The sequence below is a fragment of the Grammomys surdaster genome, unplaced genomic scaffold (genome assembly GCF_004785775.1).
Source record: "Grammomys surdaster isolate TR1022 unplaced genomic scaffold, NIH_TR_1.0 145, whole genome shotgun sequence".
Classification (NCBI taxonomy): Eukaryota; Metazoa; Chordata; class Mammalia; order Rodentia; family Muridae; genus Grammomys; species Grammomys surdaster.
In genome coordinates this window covers 2,516,030-2,536,903 of record NW_021604603.1, presented here as the reverse complement: position 1 = coordinate 2,536,903, position 20,874 = coordinate 2,516,030, and the positions used below count along the sequence as shown (strand labels likewise).

The following is a 20,874-nucleotide window of genomic DNA, read 5'->3' as shown; positions in this document are numbered from 1 at the left end:
ATGAGAATGTAAGTGGTGTGTGTGGTGTGATGTGTACATGGTGTGTGGGGGGTATGAGGGACTGTGTGTGGGGGTATGTGTGTGTGTGTGATATGTTTGTGCTCTACCATTGACCCACAGCCCTGTCAGATTCTTGAGTGGTAAGTTCCACTCAATTCAAAACAGGAGACAGGTTCCCCTCCACCTGAGGTGCCTTCCCAGGACCCTGGCAAATTTGGCCAGAGTCATGGCTGGCTGTGAGATGTGATTACTACTGTCCTTAGCAGGTCCCCAAAGATCAAGGCAGCTGTCTGCTCATCTCTTCACCTGCTGACCTCTCCACCCTGCCATAGCTCCTTAAAGGTTACTTTTGGGGCTGGAGAGACTACTCAGCGGTTAAGAGACTGATTGCTCTTCCAGAGGTCTGAGTTCAATTCCCAGCAACCACATGGTGGCTCACAACCATCTGTAATGGGATCTAATGACCTCTTCTGATATGTCTGAAGACAACTACAGTGTACTCATATACATAAAAAAATACATCTTTTTTTAAAAAAGGTGTGTGTGTGGGGGTAGAAGAACAGGACAAGATAGCCAGGCTTGGCTATTCAAAGATGGGAAAATGGTCCCAGAAAAGAGTACCGTATTGTTTTTTCAGAGGGCACTAGAAAAGTGCTCAACATAGGACTGACCGGGTCATCACACTATGCTACAGAGATGTACCCCAGCCCACCTTAAGATTTTTAATCCAGAAGGTGACTGTACTTTAGCCTTGCCTGAGCTGGGACAAGCAGAGTGTTAATGTTTGCCTTAGCTAGGCACCACTGTATAGTGGAAAACTAAGGCCATGAGCAATAATCTCCCAACTTCCTGCCTCTTCCCACACTAAGCTATCCGCACTTGCACAAGGCCTGACTTTATTCCATCTGGTTTCCTACTGCTACAACTGGCTTCCTCTCGTGCCCCACCCACTTGATCCTCTGCAGGATAATGTTCCTTAGGTTTCATAAGCTTCCTCCCCTCTCCTCTAGCTGAGCCCTTCTCTCTACTGGGTTCCACACTGGCATAGAAACAATGGCTCTCCCAACTTAAAGCCAAAACCTACAGCCTGAGCTCCCTCCGCTTTCGTTCTCAGCTCATCCTTCCGTTCTCAGCTCAGCTTCAAGACAGAGTGGACAGCATCCAACGCTCCCTTCCATGTTCTCTCAGTCATGAGGTACCTTCTCCCACTAAAGGCACTCCCCAAATACCTTGGCTGCCCAACTCAGAGGGACTCCCGTGTCCCAGGTCGTCAGTGTCCCTTGTTCTGGTCCACTTGGCTCTCTCTCTAGAGCATTCTCTTCTCCTATCCTCTGCTCCTGGGTCCTGTGACACGATTTCTGTTTACTCAGTCACTTATTTACTTATTTATTATTGTGTGTGTTTGGTGTGTGCGCGTGCACACATGCACATATGCATGTGCCACAGTCCATGTATGGCGGTCAGAAAACAACCTTCAGGGGTTGGTTCACTCCTTCCACCTTTGTGTGAGCTCCAGGAATCAAACTCGGGTCAGCAGGCTTGCAGAGCAAGCACTGTATCGGCTGAGCCATCTCACTGGTCTCACTTTTCCCTTCTTCTCCCTCTCCATCTTCGTCTGCCTCTCCCTTTTTTACTCTTCAAACATGGGTGTTGACTCAAACCTGCATCGTCAGCCTGCTGCTCACCCCCTAGTCCTCCACTTACAGTCTCATGAACCCCTGTTCCTGTCCACACCACCCTCACAATGATAGTTCCAGATGTGCATTCCTCCTTCATTTCATGTGGTCACCCATACCTCAAAACCCAAAGGGCCAAAACTGAGCCTCCATCCCCTTTCTTCTCTGCTCCCATCCTGGGCTCCCCACTGAATGGCACTACCCAATCCCAGGCTAGACAACCCTCCAGTCATTTGGAAAACCCACCTTGTTCATCTGAAGTCCCACCACAGGCTGTGATTCTGTTCTTTACATTCCAAAGCTAATCCTTCCTCCTGTCTTAACTGCCACTGTCCTGGCCTTTTCTTTTTTCTCCTGAGCTACAGCCGACTCCTAACATTCCTCCTGCTACAGTCACTCCCTCTTCAAGGCTTGGGGGTTCTTCCTAAAGTATGGATCGGATCATTTCACTTCCTGCTTAGAACCCCTCAATGGCTCTCTACTGGCCTCAGCTACAGGGCCTCTCTTGCCCTTCCCCCTGTCACCTCTAACTGCATCCCTGTGCATCTAGCACCTCTTGACTTGATGGAGGCACGTGCTTCTGGGCATAGCTTTCCCAATCCAGCTCCCTTATGTGACTCTAACTTATCTCCTTGTGACTCTGCTCTGCGATTATACTCTTAAAGAGCTTTCCCGAGCCCCCAAATTGGACCCCATGTCCCTTACACAAATCTCAAAAAATGGTCTTAAAATATTGTATTCCAGGACTGGAGAAATGGTTCAGTGGTTGAAGGCACGAGTTGCTCTCCTAGAAGATCTGAGCTCAATTTCCAGCACCCACTCACATGGCAGCTCACAACTGTCTGGAGCTCTCGTTCTGGTAGCATCCAACATCCTCTTCTGGCCTCCAGGGCACTGGGCACATGGTGCACACGCATACATGCAAGTAAAACACTAATATACAAAATTTCAATTAAAATACTGTATCTAGAATTAAATTTTACTAGAAAAGCTAGTTATAAAAATTGTGCCAGAGTGGCTTACCAATGGCTCAGCAGTTAAGAGCACAGGCTTCTATTTCAGAGGTCCTGAGTTCAATTCCCAATACCCATATGGTGGCTCATAATCAACTATACCTGTAATCCCATGGGATCTGGTATCTTCTTCTGGTGTACAAGTGTACAAAACATCCATATAAATAAGAATTGTGCCAGGCATAGTGGGGTCTATGATCCCCAGACTCGAGAGATAGAGGCAGGAGGATCAGGAGTTCAAAACCAGTCTCAGTTATATAATGGGTTTGAGGCCAGCCTGAACTACATGAGACTCTGTCTCAACACAAACTAAACAAGTAAAGTTTTAAAAAATTACAAGTTACGCTCTCTAGCCTCAAGCTCGAAATTAACATACTTCAGCAGAGAATGGCTGCGAATCAGAATATAAAGACAGAAGTCTCTAGTAGTAAGGATTTGATAGACATGGAGATGGGTACCCGGAACACAGATGGCATCCTTGCATAGGGTCTTTCCAACACAGACTGGGGCTGGGTTGGGCACTGATAGGGCAGGGTGCACAGACGAACATAAGACTATACAAAGTGCCCTCTACTTCCGTTTCTGGCTGTGGGCTGAGGTACCACCAGGCTGTCAGCCATGGAAGGGAAGCAAGGAGACAGAACAATCAGCATCCCTGCCACCTCCAAGGGGAAGCAAGGCTCAGAGAGGAAAGGGGAGGTCAGACAGTGTGAACTGGCTTCCTCTAAAAACTCAGGATTTCATTTTCCAGGTGTGGCAACCAACTATTCCAATAATTAGAGTCTCATGTTCCCTGAGTTTCTTCCCCACCAGCCTCTGCTGGGCAGACACATTGGAAATTGCTCTGGCCCACTGGTTCTAAAGGGTACTAGGAATTCTTTTAAAAAGCAAACAGTAGCCTGGACTGTGTGACTGAGTAGCGGAGCACTTGCCTGGCCTATCGGAGGCTTTGCATTTGATCCCCAGCACTGAAAGGCAAAGGGCGAGGAGCAAATTGCCATTTAGGTCTCAGAACATAGGAAAATCCCTGACAGCCGGGTTCCCCTCCCCATCTCCACACACCAATGTGTGTTCTTTTTCTGCTTAAGCATTTCAAAGTACTGCTATCAATACTTCAGCTTGGATCTCCTACGTAGCAGAGCCATTTATGTGTAATTGTCATCTAGAAAGCGTTTCAAACACATAGAAACTCCTGGCCCCTTGCCTGAAGTCGTGACTCAGTAGGGTGAGTCCCTGAACTGCATGCATGTCACTAATGATCAAAGGTACAGCTGGCTTGACGCCACAGGTGGGAGATTCTTTGGAAGACAAAAACTGAGTAAAAAGACAACTTCCCCCAAAGATAGGGCAGTCAGATGGTGAAGGAAGAGAACATGCACATGGTCACGTAGATTGATGCCAGGGTCTGAGCAGTACCAGGCTACACACTCAGTCTATACAGAGGCCCTCAAATGACTAGGGACAGGCAGAAGGGCAATGTGGCCAGCACAGAACCACACAATGGTTCAGCGTCAGAGAGCAGGGAGAAAGCAGGCCCTCCCTCCTGTGAGCCCGAGCCAGAGAGGGAGGCCTGAGGCACCGCTCAGCCAGCCAGCTGGCAGTGAAGCTTCCAGCCACCTCACTGTAGTTCAGAGCTGCTCAAGAGCCAAAGAACCCAAGGGCTCTGGGTTATTTCCTCTCCGAATTCCACACCACAGAACTGACTCCAGTAGTGCTGAGAATCGTCAAATCCAAGCAAGAGTCAGGTAACTGGCATGTAATTCCAGGGAGCGTTTAGTCTGGCAAAGGTGGCAAACATGTAAATAATTCAGCCCCTCCTTGGGGCATGGAGAAAGGAGGTAACTCATATCCTGAGCTACCTCACAGGGCAAGAGCACCAAGAGCTCTCAAACAAGATGGTAAAAACATGGAGGCCCTCAGGTTCACGCAGCCTGGAGCACCCCAACTTTTAGTAGCTTTTACTCAGGGGAAGAAAACCCATTCTACACTGTCTTAGGAAGTACCTCCCTTAGGACACACGCCATGCAGGGGTCGGAAGACATAGATTTTTCTTGTTTGTTCGTTTTGTTTGCTCAATTGCTTCTTTCCCAAATAGCCCTGGCTGGCCTGGAACTTGCTGTGTAAACCAAGTTGGCTTCAGATTCACATCCACCAGTCTCTGCTGTCTAAGTAATGGGATAAAAGATGTGTGCTACCATCCCTTGAGTTGGTTTGGTTTGGTTTCGTTTGGTTTTTGAGACAGGGCTCCATGAAGCCCAGGCTGGCCTTTAATTTACTATGTAGCCAAGGCTGGTCTTGAACTCTTGATCCACCACATGTTGAGCTTACAGGTATGGCCCAGTGCGTGTGGCTTGGTCCATTTTTCCCTCCAAGGAAGACCTCTGGCTCTATCATCCCCAATACCCACACAGAATCTTTACATAGAATCTTTACAGTGGAGCCCAGGCCCCACAACTCACACCACACACCTGTTGCTCTGCTCTGCCCTGCCCTGCCCTGCCCTGCCCTGCCCTGTCCTTTCTATTCCTCTCCAGCTCTAGCAAAAACAGGGAATATCATTAAATCCCTGGGTCTCCTGCCAGGAACCCAACTCTTCCCCCATCAAAATCAGAAAGGTTCAATCCCTGCTTCCTTTGTATTTAAGCCTGTGCTGGCTAGCTTTCTGACACAAGCTATCTGAGAGTAGGGAACCTCAATGGAGAAAATTCATTTGTGAGATCAGGCTGCAGGCAAGTCTATAGGGCATATTCTTAATTAATAATTGATGGGGGAGGGCGGAGCTTGTGGGTGATGCCCAAACCTGATAAGTAGTCCTAGATTCTATAAGAAAACAGGCTGAGCAAGACCTGGAAAGCAAACCAGTAAGCAGCACTCCCCCATGGCCTCTGCATCAGCTCCTGCTTCCAGGTTCTTGCCTTGTTTTTTGTTGTTGTTGTTTTTGTTTGTTTGTTTTTCAGTGATGGACTGTTACCTGGAAGTGTAAGCAGAACCAACTTTTTCCTCCCCAAGTTGCTTTTGGTCATAACGTTCTATCATAGTGATAGTAACCCTAACTTAGACAGGTCCACATGCCATGGCATGCACCAAGGTCATTCTCTTCGATGGCCTATATTCTCTCTTTGCAGTGTCCATTTAACCCTTGCTAGGAGGTTGTGCATCGTTTCCCTTGCAAGTGTCCGTTTATCCAAATTACAGCAGCCTCCTTTTGGCTCCTGCTTTCTGCTCTCTCCCTTCCCTCACCAAAGCCCCAAAACAAGCTAATTTCCTTCAGTCCAGCCTCAGGCTCCTCTAAGGAGAGCAGAACCTTCCCATTCTTCTACCACCACGTCTTACCAAACGGCCTCCAGTGGAGGGGACTGTTGAGTTCCATTCACACAGCTCTCACAGCATCCCACCCCTACTTCCCCAAACCACCCCCCACTTCCATACACTGACAGTGGAAGCCTTTGTCTAACTACAGTGCCACAGGTACTGTGCGATACAGAGGCTATGCTCTGGAGGTGGACAGCAGACCAGTACTGGGGGAACAGGACACAGTAGCTTTTTAGGCTCTGCCTCGATACCAGTTATCCTCCTTCTCGGCATCAACACTGCCTGCTTCATGCAAACTGAGGCCTCCTATAAAACCTAGACCCTCCCCCGTCACCCCCAGCCTTGTGTTCAGGTTCCCAGCTCACACATTATGGAATTCAGTTTTTAGTATTCTTTCTTGGGTGGAAAAAAAAAAAAAAACCACTCCCAGAAGCAACCAGCACACAAAACAGAGGCCACCAACAGGTTACAGTTGTTCCTCTCCAGCCAGGGCAGAGGATAGACAGACACCCTGCTGGACTGGAGGCTTCCCCAGTGCTAATAGTGGTTTCCAAGTCCCCAGGGCTGTGCAAACCCATGAGAGGTGGCACAGAGCAAGGAGACAGTGTTGAAGAATATGTCAAATCAGATCCATCCTGACAGGATGGAGATGAATGTTGGGGCAATTGCACAGACCTGGGACTAGCTAGGGGACATGGAACAATGCCTACAGGACCTTCTTTGGAAGGTGGACATCTTCTCAATTATTGTAACAGTTTCTTGAGGGTTTTCTGGTAACAGCTCTCTGGGTTAATCTCCTTTCTAGAGTCTTCTTGTCTGTGACAGGAGAGGATAGTAAGACGCCCACTGCGCTGCTGCAGGGTGGAAAGGGAGCCATACACCCAATGTGGAGAAGATTCTGCTCCTGTGCTCTTCGTCCAGAAAGCAAATATGTGAGGTCTGGGACCAGGAACATGGGGTGAGACTCAGAATGATCAGGCACATTGAATAAAGAAAACCAGTAGGCATCCATCCCCCTGTAGTAGTCCCATCTGTAGGAAGGGCAGGGGTGAGTGCCTGTAAGTCTGAATGTGGGAAGCAGTGGGCTGTGACAAGCTGTGTGGGCTGCCAGTGGCTGTCTGCTACTGGCTTGGCCCTGTAAGTTAAGCAGAAAAGGGCTGTGGGCCAAGCCACCATCTCCGAGAACCAGAAGAGGGGTTGACCAGCCTGGATGCCATGCCAGAAGCTGGCTTCTTTCTCTCCCGGGTAGGAAGCATTATCCCACCTGTCTCCAAGCCCTCCCTGGACACCATTCCCAAATCAGCACTGTAGCCATGTGTTTACACAGTGGAGTATATTCAGTCCATGTGAAGACACTCTTCACATCAGTCCTTGGTAGATGGCAGTCATTCCCAAGCAACCAATGCTGTAAGAATCACATAAACCGAGCATGTTCCTGAAACCTCTTTCATCTCCCACATACCTCTCCCATCCTACACATAGTCTTTGTATCTCCTCCTACTCCACACTCATCCTGCACCCTCCCCTGATGACACTCTATATTCATCCTGCCTCACAATCCCTATACCCTACACCTTTCAATCACTCTGCATCTCCCCATTCCTTACATCTTCCTATATCCTACACCTTCACTTTCAGAACCTACAGCTACACACGCCCCCCATCTCCCTTCCTCCCTCACCAGCCTCCTAAGAGGAGAGAGAGAGAGAGATGGCTTAGACTCTGAGGTTACACTCTTAGTATCACTGGCAAAGGCATCTGAGAAAAGTAGGTTAACTCTGAAGAAAAAAAGATAAATAGCCACCCCAGATTCAGGGGCAGCAGCCCTGGCCCTTCCCATGTAGTTTCTGCCTTCTCTGCACCCCAGCCCTGGCCTAGGTGGAGCACCCAGGTTAATAGACTGCCAGGAAAGTAAAGACCCCAGAGAACCTGTCCCCAGAGGATTCCCGGACCTCTTGTAAGTGTCAGAAATGGCTACTATTTCCTGATTCAGGAAGGCCAGAGGAAACCACAGCTTCAACACAGACAAGGGGAACAACAGAGAGAAAAGAAAGTGAACCAGCTTGCTTAGGAAAAAAAAAGTCTCCATTAAAACAGATTGGGGGGGGGAGGCATCGGATACTAATTCACACAGGGGTGTTAGACCGAGGTGTGACTACCCCCACCCCCGGCATTTAGAGAGCTAAGAAAAAAGAGCGCCCAGCCCACTAGCCCCTGGAAACCGTGGTACAGGAGATGGGCATCCATCACAGACTGGTGGTTAGCCTTCTAGTGCGGGCCTCCATGATCTCCACTCCTGAGCCCACAATCTCGTGCTCTCTAGAATGATCTAGTACTGCTCTGTCATGTAGCCCCTTGGAGTTGGATCCCACCAACCCCAGCCTGATCCAGATGGCCACCAGATCTTCCCCAGTGCTTATGCAGAAGCTTCCCAGCTGAAGGCTTCCCCTCTCTCTGGTACCAGCCGGGAGGGATATCCTGGCCTTGTTCTAAGTCAGTCAAGGACCCAAACCAGAGGGATGAACAAGAATTCAACTACATCCATTCAGATAGAGAAAAAGCCCCCACTTGGGGTACAGGGCCTAAGAGATGAGATAGTCTCTGGGAGATCCTCAGTGTCCCTAACCTCTCAGCCACAGGAAGGAAATGCTTACAGGAGGTACCAAGAATGGGAACAGGCAAGGTTGTGATGGTACCAGACCTCAGGGGGGTTCTGCCAGGCTTCCCCACATTGGCGTGACAGGCCAGTCTATATTTAACCCTTTCATCTGTACGTACTGAAGGGTAGGGCCTGCCCAAGCCCTGATTCCCATCCACACCTGAATCATACTTCAAAGGCTGGCTACTGTTGCCCCACCACACACACACACACACACACACACACACACACACACACACACACACACTTACACTTTCTCTTTCTCTATTCCCACTTACCACTCAAAGTCCTTAGAAGCTCCCCCAGTTTCTTCTTCCAATCCTCTTGTTCTTAATCTCCTTATGTTCTTTCTGTACGTATATACGCCATGCATGCTTGCTCAGTGAGCCCGGATGACCACTGAACAGAATCCCCACTTTGACCGGGTGTTCAAGAGACTGTTTCAAGTCTCTGCAGTAAAGTCATATAGAATTTCAAAGAAGATAGTGACGGGCGTGGGAGGGAGGTGTCAGGCAGTTTGGTGCTACTTCATATGTACTAGGTTTGACACCTTCTTCCCATCTGCTATCCCCAAATTTGCATAAGAAGGTCCCAAGGGAGAAAGAGCCTAAATGTACATTCAGTAAAAGGACCACTCAGACGAAGGGGGTCCACTTGGCTCAGCAGAGCATACTCACAAGCACCTTCTTAATGGGACCCTAACCCAGGGTCTCCAGAGAAACAGTAAGCACAGGACTTTCTCAGCGGGGATCAGCTATTATAGTTTGCAGCTTGGGAGCATGTACCCAGGGTGTGACTAAAGGCCTGGCATACTGGAGCAAGGAAATCCACAGAGCCAGGGAAATACCTCCACAACATACAAATGCCAGTGTGTTTTGTCAGCAGCTGGGGGAGGGGTCCAGAGGCGGTAGAAGAAAGAAGGAAACTGGCCTTTTATTCCTCTGGTATTTTGTGCTGGGTATTGTCTTATTGATCCGTACACCAGTCCTTAAATGTGGATATTATTATACCTATTTTACGGGTGAGGAAACTATAAAACAGGAAAGGGATTAAGCAGCCTGCCCAAGGTCACACAACCAGGAAATGATAGGATCAAGAATTAAACTGAAACTCGTGTGAACCCAAAATTCACCATCCTCCCCTCTTCTCCAACTGACAGGAGAATTCCAGGCTCACATGGAAACCTAGGCTCATTGCTTTGGACCAAATGCTCACACTGATGTGGGCAGTCATTCTGGAACTCTCCTCCCCCACGCTCTCTCTCTCTGCACCCCTAGAATACTTCATTTGGCCAGGCCACTCAAAAAGGACCTAAGCAGGCATGTGGGCATATACCTGTAAATCTCAGCGTTGGAAAAGGAGAGGCAGGAGGATGAGAAATTTGAGGCCAGCCTGAACTCTATGTAAGACTGTCTCTCAAAAAACAACCAACCAACCAACCAACCAACCAACCAAAAGACTAAGCACCCTACATTCAACTTTCAGATCCCTTCCCACAAAACAAATAAACCAGAACAGGGCATAGTGGTGCAGGCCTGCAGCCCCAGCACTTAGGAGCTCAGGGCAAGAGGGTCACGAGTTCTGGGCCAGCCTCAGCCACATAGTGAGTTCAAGATGTCTGGTATATGAGACCCTGTCACAAATAAGTAAATAAATAAACAAACTAGATAACTAACTAAAGAAAACAGAGACTGTAGAGATGGCTTCTTGCAGAGGACCAGAGTTCAGTTTGCAGCACCCACAGCTAACACCTGCCTGTAACTCTAGCTTGGGGGACTACAGCGCCTCCTTCTGGCCTCCACTGGCACCTGCATAAATACAAATTCAGAAACAGACAAATCTTTTAATTAAAAAAAAAAAAAAAATGTTGGCCGGGCAGTGACGCCACACGCCTTTAATCCCAGCACTTGGGAGGCAGAGGCAGGTGGATTTCTGAGTTCGAGGCCAGCCTGGTCTACAGAGTGAGTTCCCGGACAACCAGGGCTACACAGAGAAACCCTGTCTCAAAAAAACAACCAAAAGCCAAAAACCAAAAACCAAAAACCAAAAAAAACCTGTCTCTCCCTTATTTATCAGGTACTCAGGGCCTTCCACTTAGAGTCCCAGTCCAGTTCTTGCATGTCCCCCTAAGCCCTGACATTTACTAAGCATTTTCTAGGCCTCGAGGTTTTCTCACATGCTACCACTCAGGTAGCCCTCTGCTCCTCCCACACCCACTCTCCCTCTATGAAGGAGCCTGGGCTCAGTTTCCCGGCTGTTTGTCTCTATGGAGTATCTCCAAAATCTTTACATTTCCTTACACACATATGTGTGGCACCACACTAGTGACTAAAATAAAATAACTTTTACTCGTGTAGGTATTTACAGCTAAAAAGTATTTTCATGGATACCAGTCCACTAATCCGTTTTTGTTAGTGTGAAACAGGGTTTTATACTATAGGCTAGGCTAGCCTGGAAATCACTATGTATCTCAAACTATCCTTGAACGTGAGGTAATCCTCCTGCTTCAGTCTCCCAAGCACTATGGTTAAAGACATAAACCAGGGCTGGAGAGATGGCTCAGTGGACGACGGCATGGCTGTTCTTACAGAGGACTCAGGTTCAATTCCCAGCAGCCACATGATGGCTCACAACCATCTGTAACTCTAGTTCCAAGAGATCTGATGCCTTCATCTGACTTCCACAGGCACCAGGCACCACATAGGTAGTAGTACATTTACACACACACACACACACACACACACACACACACACGGCAACATACCTGACTTGGGTAAATTTTTATTATTTTATATGTATGAATATTACTGTAGCTATCTTCAGCCACACCAGAAGAGGGCATCAGATCCTATAGCAAGTGATTGTGAGCCACCATATGGTTGCTGGGATTTGAACTCATGACCTCTGGAAAAACAGTAACCACTGAGCCATCTCTCCAGCTCCCCTGAGTTGGGTATGTTAATCTTGCTAAGTCTGGTGTTTTTTTTTTTTTTCCTGTAAAAGGAAAACAGTTCCATTTCCAGCCACAGCAGCCATTTCCTCTGAGGTTGTGGAGCAGGGAGAGGGTCTTGAGATGATGGTATGAGCATTACAAATGGAGAGACCTAAATGGCATCATTATCATGTGCTCCCACTTTTCTGTGGACTTGGACTTTTCCCCAAGGGCATCCTTTTTTCCTTCTTTGTTGGGTTCAAAGTACAGCTGCTAAGAATCCTTGGGCAGTTGTTGTGGCATACGCCTTGAATTCCAGCACTCAGGAGGCAGAGGAAGGTTAGGCTAGGTTACATAGTAAATTTGAGGTCAGTCTGGGCTAGTGAATCCCTGCCTCAAACAAATAAAAACAAAGAAAAGGGGGCTGGAGAGATGGCTCAGTGGTTAAGAGCACTGACTGTTCTTCCAGAGGTCCTGAGTTCAATTCCAGCAACCACAGGATGGCTCACAACATCTGTAATGCATACAATTCCCTCTTCTGTTGTGTCTAAAGGCAGCTACACTGTACTCATATACATAAAATGAATAAAAATATATCTTTAAAAAAATAAAAAAAGAAAGAAAGCCGTGCAGTGGTGGCGCACGCCTTTAATCCCAGCACTTGGGAGGCAGAGGCAGGCGGATTTCTGAGTTCGAGGCCAGCCTGGTCTACAGAGTGAGTTCCAGGACAGCCAGAGGGCTACACAGAGAAACCCTGTCTTGAAAAATGAAAAAAAAAAAAACAAAACAAAACAAAAAGAAAAGCCTGTGGGGACAACAATGCTTAGTGTCTGCGACTGGGGCTAAGAAGCCCCAGAAAAGGGAGAGAAGCACTGTTTTGAAGAAGGTAGTGTGTGTGTGTGTGTGTGTGTGGTGGGTTGGGGGGGGGGTTGCCACAGGTACAACCAGGGGTTGTATTTCCAAAGAGGCACGTGAGCATTGGCTTCTCTTTGAAATTCGATACTATGAGAGGCATCCTCTAGGGGCTTCTCAGGATAGAGGGACAGCAGCTAGAGTGCTAACCAGGGTGAGTACATTTTATTCTCTGGGTTCTGAGGGGAATTTCCCAACAAGAAAGCCAGCGACAGCATTGGCTGAAGCACAAGCTGAAGGAGCAGAAAGCAGGTTCTGTTCTGAGCCCTGGAACCAGCATCAAGTTCCAGTGGTGCTAGCAAAGCTGTGACCTTGAAGCCACTTCTCAAGGAGGTCATCTTCAAGGTCCTTCTCAGGTCTAACACTTTGTAGGATCCTGAGAGATTAGAATCAGCCCCTCACATTTGTTTTACAAAACCAGACACCAGGGGCTCAATTGGGGGCAGGGGTGGGAGGATCACTTGCGCACTGTCCTGAGGGCTGTCTGGGCAGAGGGGATCTCAGGTGAGAGCAGATGCTCTAGTGCTAGGCAACCAGAAGCAGAAACAGGAGGATCTCCAGGAGCCAGCTAGCTCTGGTTTACTCCTGGGCAGAAAGACCCAGTCTTAAACAAGGAGAGAGGCAAGGACTGATACTTAAAGGTTGTCCTCTGCCCTCCACATGCATGGTAATGTATAACCATACCCACACACATGAACAAACACACACACCAAGTGAATCCAATACAGATATACTAAAACTATGGTTCTCAACTTAGAGTCACGCCCCCTTTGGTGACCCTTTCACAAGGGCAGAATATCAGATGTCCTGCATATCAACTATTTATATGAATTACAAGTCATAACAGTAGCAAAGTATGAAGTAGCAATGACATAATTTGATGGCCGCTGTCACCATAACATGGAGAACTGTATTAAAGGGTTGCCGCTTTGGAAGGTTGAGAACCACTGAACTAAGACAAGGAAGCTGTCCTAAGCTTTCCAGAGGCTCCTAAGCCCAGATCTACTACCAGAGTTGCCCAGCAATCAAAATGCCTTGATCTGGTTGGTTATCCTGACAGGGAAAGTAAGGGACTTCGGAGCTCAGGACTGCTCACATTCACTCTTCCACTTCCTCACAACAGGTAACTAAGAGGCACTCGGCAGTGTGAAGCAGGCTGGGTCTGAGAAGCATCTTCCAGGGCCTCTGTCCTTGAGAAGTTTCTCATCTAACTCGGGATCCAGTCTGACGGCATCTTTTGGGTATTTAGGGAATCTATGTAGTCTGTATCTCTGCTGCTTGCCCATTCTCTGTCTCTGGTAGTGATGCTGAGCTATGAGCTTGCCTGCTTCAAACCCCACCTCTGTCATACACTCACTGGCTGGCACCAGGATGTATTAACTATTATGGGTTGTTTTTTTTTGGGGGGGGCAGGTCAGCATTGCCCTATCTGCAGACAGTAGGAAGACTTTGGAAAGTCTTTCTCCCAATCCTCTACAACTACTAAATAGTCTTTCTCTCCCAGTTCCCATCTGTCGGCTCTATTTAAAGAGGAACACACAAGGAATAGTATTTATATTATCACACCATGCTTCCCTTACTCAAAAAAGGAAAGGCTCTGGGATGCTCCTACTCCACAGTCCCCTCAGCCTGCTCCATCTACACCCCTGACTGGACTTCCTCTCTCAGGATGGATGCTCTAGCTAATACTTGTGGAGCACTCTGCAGCTTTCTGATCATCTTTGCACACATATTTGCATTTGGTTAATGTATGTCAAACAATCCTCTGAGCCATGATACTTCCCCTCCCACTTAACAAATATGAAAATGAAATGAAATCCACAAAGGGTCCACGTTCACGGGTCTGGAAAATAAGTCTCACCAGGACTCACTCAAAGCGGGGCCTCACGTTCATTTCTCTACCACTCCTCATGGTGTCGACTAAGTGTCCATCCTGGAAGCAGGAGGAACTTGAAGTTTGTGATTAGTTACACTATCCCCAAAGAAACAGAGACTCCTCCATTTTTCTCTCCAATGTTCCTGACAGCCCACACCTGTTAAATACCGAGACAGGGCACCACAAAGGGACCTATAGGCCTACAAGGCTGTGGAGCTTCTGAAGGAGCACAATTAGGTCATGGCAAAAAAAGATACATTTTAGACCAACAGGCAAATCCAAAGGAGCACCCCAGAAAAATGCCCAGGGCCCCAAATAAACTAATTGAGCATTCCTTACCCAGTGTTCCACTGGAAAGAAAAATAGATAGGCTGCCTTCTGGCCAGGCTTGGGAACTTGATCAGATTCAGACATACACACCCATGCATTCAGCAGTAAGCTTTGGCTTACTGCTTACCCAAGTCAAACCTTGGGCTTACCCAAAAACCAAAGAAGAAGCAGCCACAGTCTGGGTCCAGGGCTCTTGTTCAAAGCCACCGTCTCCTCAGACACTCCAGGCTGTCAGGCAGGGCGATAATATGCCTCAACTGAACTTTTCCATGGACCCAGCCCCGAATGGGACTGCCAGGCTCTGAAGGAGCTGCAGGCTCATTGACTGGGCTCCAGGAGCTGCAGCTGGAGAGAGGGAGAATATTTGTGGGGCAGGGTTGCCCTTCCAGGACCATTTGTCTCCTGAATCTCTTCCCAAGGCCTAGAGGAAGCAAATCGAGTAAGCTTTCATTCAGGGCTGGTTTGGGGCTGGAATTAAGTGCAAATTGCTTACATCTGCTTGGCCACGTCCCAGACAAGCAGGTAGTTTAGAGAAAGGAGGGGCTGTATTAGCCCACTTCTGTAGCCCAGGTAGCTAGTCTAGCTGCCTGGTAAAGAATCAAGGGTCTGTTAGGGTCGGGTCCATCAGTTCAGACTGCAGTACTCTCTGACCAAGTTGAATAAAAATATCAGGGCAACAGAGACAATAGGACTTCCACCCTAAATATGACTGGTGGGCTGGGACCGGGAAACCACAAAGATCCCGAAAGGGAGGTGAGATGTAGGGCCAGGTTATCCTGAAGGAGAAAGAGCAATGGCAGAGCCCAGACACTTCAACCTCTGCACAACAAGGGTGTATGCACTAACCTCATACATTTGGTAACCTCTTTCCACACCCCAGAAGCCTGCCAAGCCCCTGGACTCCTCACCCCACCCACCCCAGCTTGGAAGCCCTGCTGGGGCTTCTAGCTTCTATCATCGCACCACACCAAAGCTGCTGCTGTATGGAACTGAAAAATGAGGGGCAAGTACTGTCCAGAAGAGGAGCACTTTCCCGGAGGGCTGGGGACTCGGGCCTGAAGGTCCTAGACACTCCAGCAAGCTTTCAGTCTTTTTGCTTCTGCAGTATCCTTATAAGGCCAAGCCTACCCTCCTCCTGACCGAAAATGTATACAGTTCCGAGGTTGGACGCTGACTTCTCACCGGCTGCACAGGAAGGCACCACTCCCACCACCCCCACTCCAAGACAGGTTTTGCTCTTAAACAAACTAATAAACAAATCGACTCCAAAGCGGTCCCCTGACCCCAGCTCGCCCTGCAGCTGCACCCGGGAAGTGTGCTCCGGTGGAGGAGGCGGGTGCTGGCCGGCCGAGGCCGCGAGTCGCGGCCGTGGGGTGGGGGCTAGCAACCTGCGGAGCTCCGAGGACCCGGTTGGGCTCTCGGCCCTGCCATTGTTGGTCCCGGCGCCGGCGCTTCGGGGCGGGAGCCCTGCCCACGCCGCCTCGACTAAGAGGGCGCTCCGCAGCCCCGGGGCCGTGCTTCCCGCCGCGTGCTCGTCCTACCTGCGCTGGCCGCGGGTTCCGCCGCGACAGCCTGACTGTCGTGGCTGGGTGTCTAGGGCTCCGCCGACCCGGCTCGCTCGGAGGCTCCAGGAGGCTCCAGCCCCTGCGTGATGTTCAGTGTCGCCTGTTCCCCTCGCCCGCACCGCGCCGGCACTGGAATCTCCGCAGCAGGGGACACTCGGGCAAGCGACGGGCGTTGGGGGCTGGTCCGGGGCCCCGTGCTGTCGGCCGGGAGCGTGCACGAGCTCGCAGTCAGGCAGCCCCGGGTGAGACAATAGCGCGAGCCGCGGGCGAGCGGGGAGAAGCCATCTCTCGGACAGCCAGCGCACTGCACGGCGCGCGAGGTTCACCGGCTCCTGCCAGGACCGCGGCCCAGGCCGCCGGCAGCAGCCGCAAAGCCGAAACGCCTAGTCGCGGGAGCCAGAGGGCGGGGCGGCGGGAATCCCGGCCCCCTCCCTCCCTCCCTCCCTCGTCTGTCCCCCTCCCCCCTTCCTCCTCCCGCCTCCGCACCGTGTGCGGCGTCCTGAGCAGACCCCGAGGGCCAGCAGTCCCACTTCCCAATAGCAGATTGTCGTCGCTTTTCAGGCTGGAACCCCTTGCTCTGGGTCAGGTGAAAACAAGTCAGATCACCTTATTGGAAGGGACACACAGGCTGGGCGTTCAGTTATCGGTTTCAAATTTTCCTCTTATAATTATGCATGATAGGGATGCTCTAAAGAACTACCACCTTCACAGAGGAGGTGCAGGTGGGGAAGCTGTGTTGGCAGTTTTCTCTCTCCGGTTTGCTCAAGGGCGGTCTTCCAACCTGAGCTGGGAGGAGAAGCAGAGGAGCCTCCAACCCAATTAAGATAGGAAGCAAACTTAGAAACGGTGTTATTTTCTCCGGGCACCTCCCTTAAAGCACCTGTGTCAAGCATTTTCCTAAAGGCTCCACTAAGTACTGGCCAGCTCCGTTTGCATTGTAACCAGGGTCTCGGATCTCCAAGTACACGTTCTTCAACCAGAAACTTGTTCTTTGCTACCTTCCTTTCTTGCCAGTCATATTGGGGTGCTCGTGGTTCTCAGCCTTCCTCCTCGGTACCCCTTCATGCGTCGGTGGGAAGGGGTGTCTCAGCTCAGATGCTCTCTGCTCTCCAGCTAAGTCTCCTATGGAAACATCTGCTAGGCATCTCTTGCCTTGCCTCAAGGAAATATTTAAGATGCTACCATTCCAGTCTGTCAAAGTCAGAAAGGTCTTTATAAAACATACGGGGGCTTTGGTTCCTCCCCCTGTTATTTGTATGAAACTCTGTAATAAACCCAAGCAGTTTTCCAGGAGACAAGAGCTAAAGACCTTCCTAGGTTGGTAGAGGTAGAAACTGGGGATTTCTCATAAGGAGGAGAGCCATCTTAGAATGGGAGTTTGAATAACTAGAGGAAGCCCTGTGGAGGAGAAAAGCAGTACGAAAAAGGAGTTCACAAACCAGGCCTGGTGGTGCAGACCCACAATCCAGCACTTGTGAGGCAGAAGCAGGCAGATCAGGCAGCACCCTAACGGTGTGGTGTGTAACTCCAGGGGAGCTGCTGCTTTCTCCTGGCCTCTGAAAGCATCCACACACATGCACATACCCCCACAAGCATACACAGAATTTAGAAATAAACTCAATCTTAACGCCCCTCCCCCAAAGTGAGTTCACAATTCTAAAGTATTTGAGAGAGAATATTGCTTTGTTTTGTTTTTTTTTAAATATTTTTTAATGGTTTCAGAGTCTTCTTTTTTCCTTTCTTTTTAAGGGTTTATTTATTTATATGAGTAGACTGTTGCTCTCTTCAGACATACCAGAAGAGGGCATTAAATTCTATCACAGAGGGTTGTGAGCCACCATGTGGTTGCTGGGAATTGAAGTCAGGACCTCTGGAAGAGCAGAGGGTGCTCTTAACCACTGGGCCATCTCTCCAGCCTTGTCCTGTTTTTATTGAGGATGAAGTGTGAACGGATGCACAGAAACCCTGCAGGCATCACTAGGTGAGTGAAGAGGTAAAGAGGCCTGTGAAACCTAAATCAGGTTCCGACGGCTTGATGAGTGAAAGAAGCCTAACAACTAGGAGAAATACAAAGCAGTAAACAGAGGAGCACGAAGGATCAAGATCGGTATTGTAATTTGGCACAGATTTTTCCCATGTAGCTCAGGCTGGCAATTGAACCTGCCATGTAGCCCAGGCTGGCTTCAACTGCATGATTGTACTGCCCGTGTCTTCTAGGTGCTAAGCCAACACCTTTGGCTTTTTTGGTTGTTTTGTTTTGTTTTGTTTTTAAGACAAGAAATTTGTTCATATGCTGAGAAGTAAGACCAGGGAGTAAAGGAGAGAAAATGAAAACTGTCCCAAAGAAGGAAGGAGATGGCCCAAAGCACGTGGGTGAAGTTGCCTGAGATCTCTCTGAGTGGAGAGACTCACAGGCAGATGTATTTGTTGAGTAGTAAGTCTTAAGGCTAGACCCTGGAGAAAAAATAGTTGCTACTTGATCTTCTTTAAGGATTCTGCTGAGACAAAAAGAGTAAAAATAGTATAGAAAGCTGGTTGTGGTGGCACACGCCTTTCATCCCAGCACTTGAGAGACAGAGGCAGGTGGATCTCTGTGAGTTTGAAGCCAGCCTGGTCTACAGAGCAAATTCTAGGACAGCCAGGGCTACACAGAGAAACCCTGACTTGAAAAACAAAACAAAACAAAACAAACAAAAGATAGAATTGAAGACTTGAGAAAAATGGTTAAGTTTTAAATGACCACAGAAAGAAATGAGGGAGTATTTAGGTCAGTTTATACAAGGCCCTGGCTTAACCCTCAGCACCAAGAGAGAACTAGGTAGGGATGGAGGCCCATAGCTGCTTACAGCTAGCTTAGAAGCCACCGCTAGTGCTGGGAACTTTAGTACAATGATGCAGATACTATCTGAATGTTTCTGTCTGTGGCACTTAGACACCCAGATGTATATAACACTGAGTCAAAGTGGCAGGTCTGCAGGATAGGTTCAGCAGAAGGATAGAGAAGAGGCCTCTTGCTGGGCATGGTGGTGTACACCTTTAATCCCAGCACTTGGGAGACAGAGGCAGGCAGATCTCTGAGTTCCAGGCTAGCCTGATCTACAGAGTGAGTTCCAGGACAGCTGGGGAGAAATCCTGTCTTGAGAAACCAAAAGAAGAAGAGGAAAAGGAAGAGGGGGAAGAAGAAGGAGGAGGAAAAAGAGGAAGAGGAGGTGGCTCTTAGCATGACAAGGTGCCTAAAGCTAAGAAAAGGATTTTAAACATTTTAAATAATAATAATAATAATTACTATTATTATTATTATTATTATTCAGAATCTTTTACTATGTAATCCTGACTGGTCTGAAACTTGTTAGTAAACCAGGCATTTTTTGGATAGAGGTCCTGGAAGGGGATTAATAGGCATGTGTCACCACAACCAGCCCTTACTGTAGTTTTCAAACTTGTGTGTATTCATGAAGCCTCCAACAGTGCCCTGGCACATAGCACATGCTCAAAAAAAAAGGTTAGATGAGCAGATGGCTCCCTCAAATTTAAATTTGAGGCCCTTGCTTGTCACTCCAGCCTCAGAGGACAGACCTCTGTCTCAGTCACTTCTGTCCCCCAGACCCACACATGCCACACAGTATTCAATCCATGCAGGCAGAACTTCCAGCGGAAGGAATGACCATTTCCTGTCCCCCTCACCCCCGCTCCCCGACAAAAGAAAATGCTATTTTAAAAGGCAAAGGCAGGTGTGATCAAGGGTTTGGAGATTGGAAGCTGATCTGGGATTATCCAGCGAGGCTCAGTCTAATCATTCCGGCCCTTAACACTGACAGACCTTCCCAGCTGACATCAGAGGGCCCCGTGATGATGGAGGAATGGTGAGGAGAATGAATGTGGATGGCTTTCAGGTTGCTGCTGGACATCCTCTAGAGATGAGGAAAAGACAAGAAACAGAAGAAACACTGTCCTGTGACACCCAGGCTTCAGTCCAGAGACTTGGGTGGACTTCTAACCTACTGAACTGTAAGGTCAAACTTTTGTTTTGAAATCGAGGGTTTTGCTTTTTAGACAAACTCTGATGTAGCTCTGCTAGCTTCAGACTTGCTCTATAGCCAAGGGTGGCCTTGAACCCCGATCCTCCTCCCTCCACCTACCAAGTGCTGAGATTACACCTATTGCACACCACACTCTGCTCCCTATTGGTTTGCTTGGCAGTCAGTACTGGGTACTGGACATATGTCATGCATTAGAGGCATTGATCTACCATTGAACTACAGCCCTAGTCCTAGCTTTGTATGCTTTAAAATCCACTTAACTAGGGCCTGGAGGGTATTTGTTATGGTGGCAATAATAAATATTGTATTTAATAATATTTAACTGGTTCCCAGGGGAAGCTTCTTTACAGGGCCCCCATATATGCTTTCAATTTTTTGTTTGTTTGTTTGTTTGAAACAGAGTCCCTCGGTGGCCAGGAACTTTGCTTGAAATTAGCTGGCCAGTGAACTCTGGAGCATCTCTGTTGTCCCCCCATTTTGCAGTCTCTGGGACTACAAGGACACCACAATGCTGGGTGTTTTTATTATAGATTCTGAGGATCTGAATTCTGGTTCTCAG

General features: G+C 48.7%; 1 protein-coding gene across 1 annotated transcript in view; it reads right to left on the bottom strand.

Moving 5' to 3' along the window:
- The window catches only part of Pik3c2b (phosphatidylinositol-4-phosphate 3-kinase catalytic subunit type 2 beta), a 61,983-nt gene extending 45,423 nt beyond the window's left edge, over nucleotides 1–16,560 (bottom strand). Inside the window, exon 1 of the mRNA XM_028764642.1 lies at nucleotides 16,252–16,560. The gene's annotated coding sequence lies outside the window, so the exon portion shown is untranslated. The remainder of the gene's footprint in view (nucleotides 1–16,251) is intronic.
- Between the last annotated feature and the right edge of the window lie 4,314 nt (nucleotides 16,561–20,874).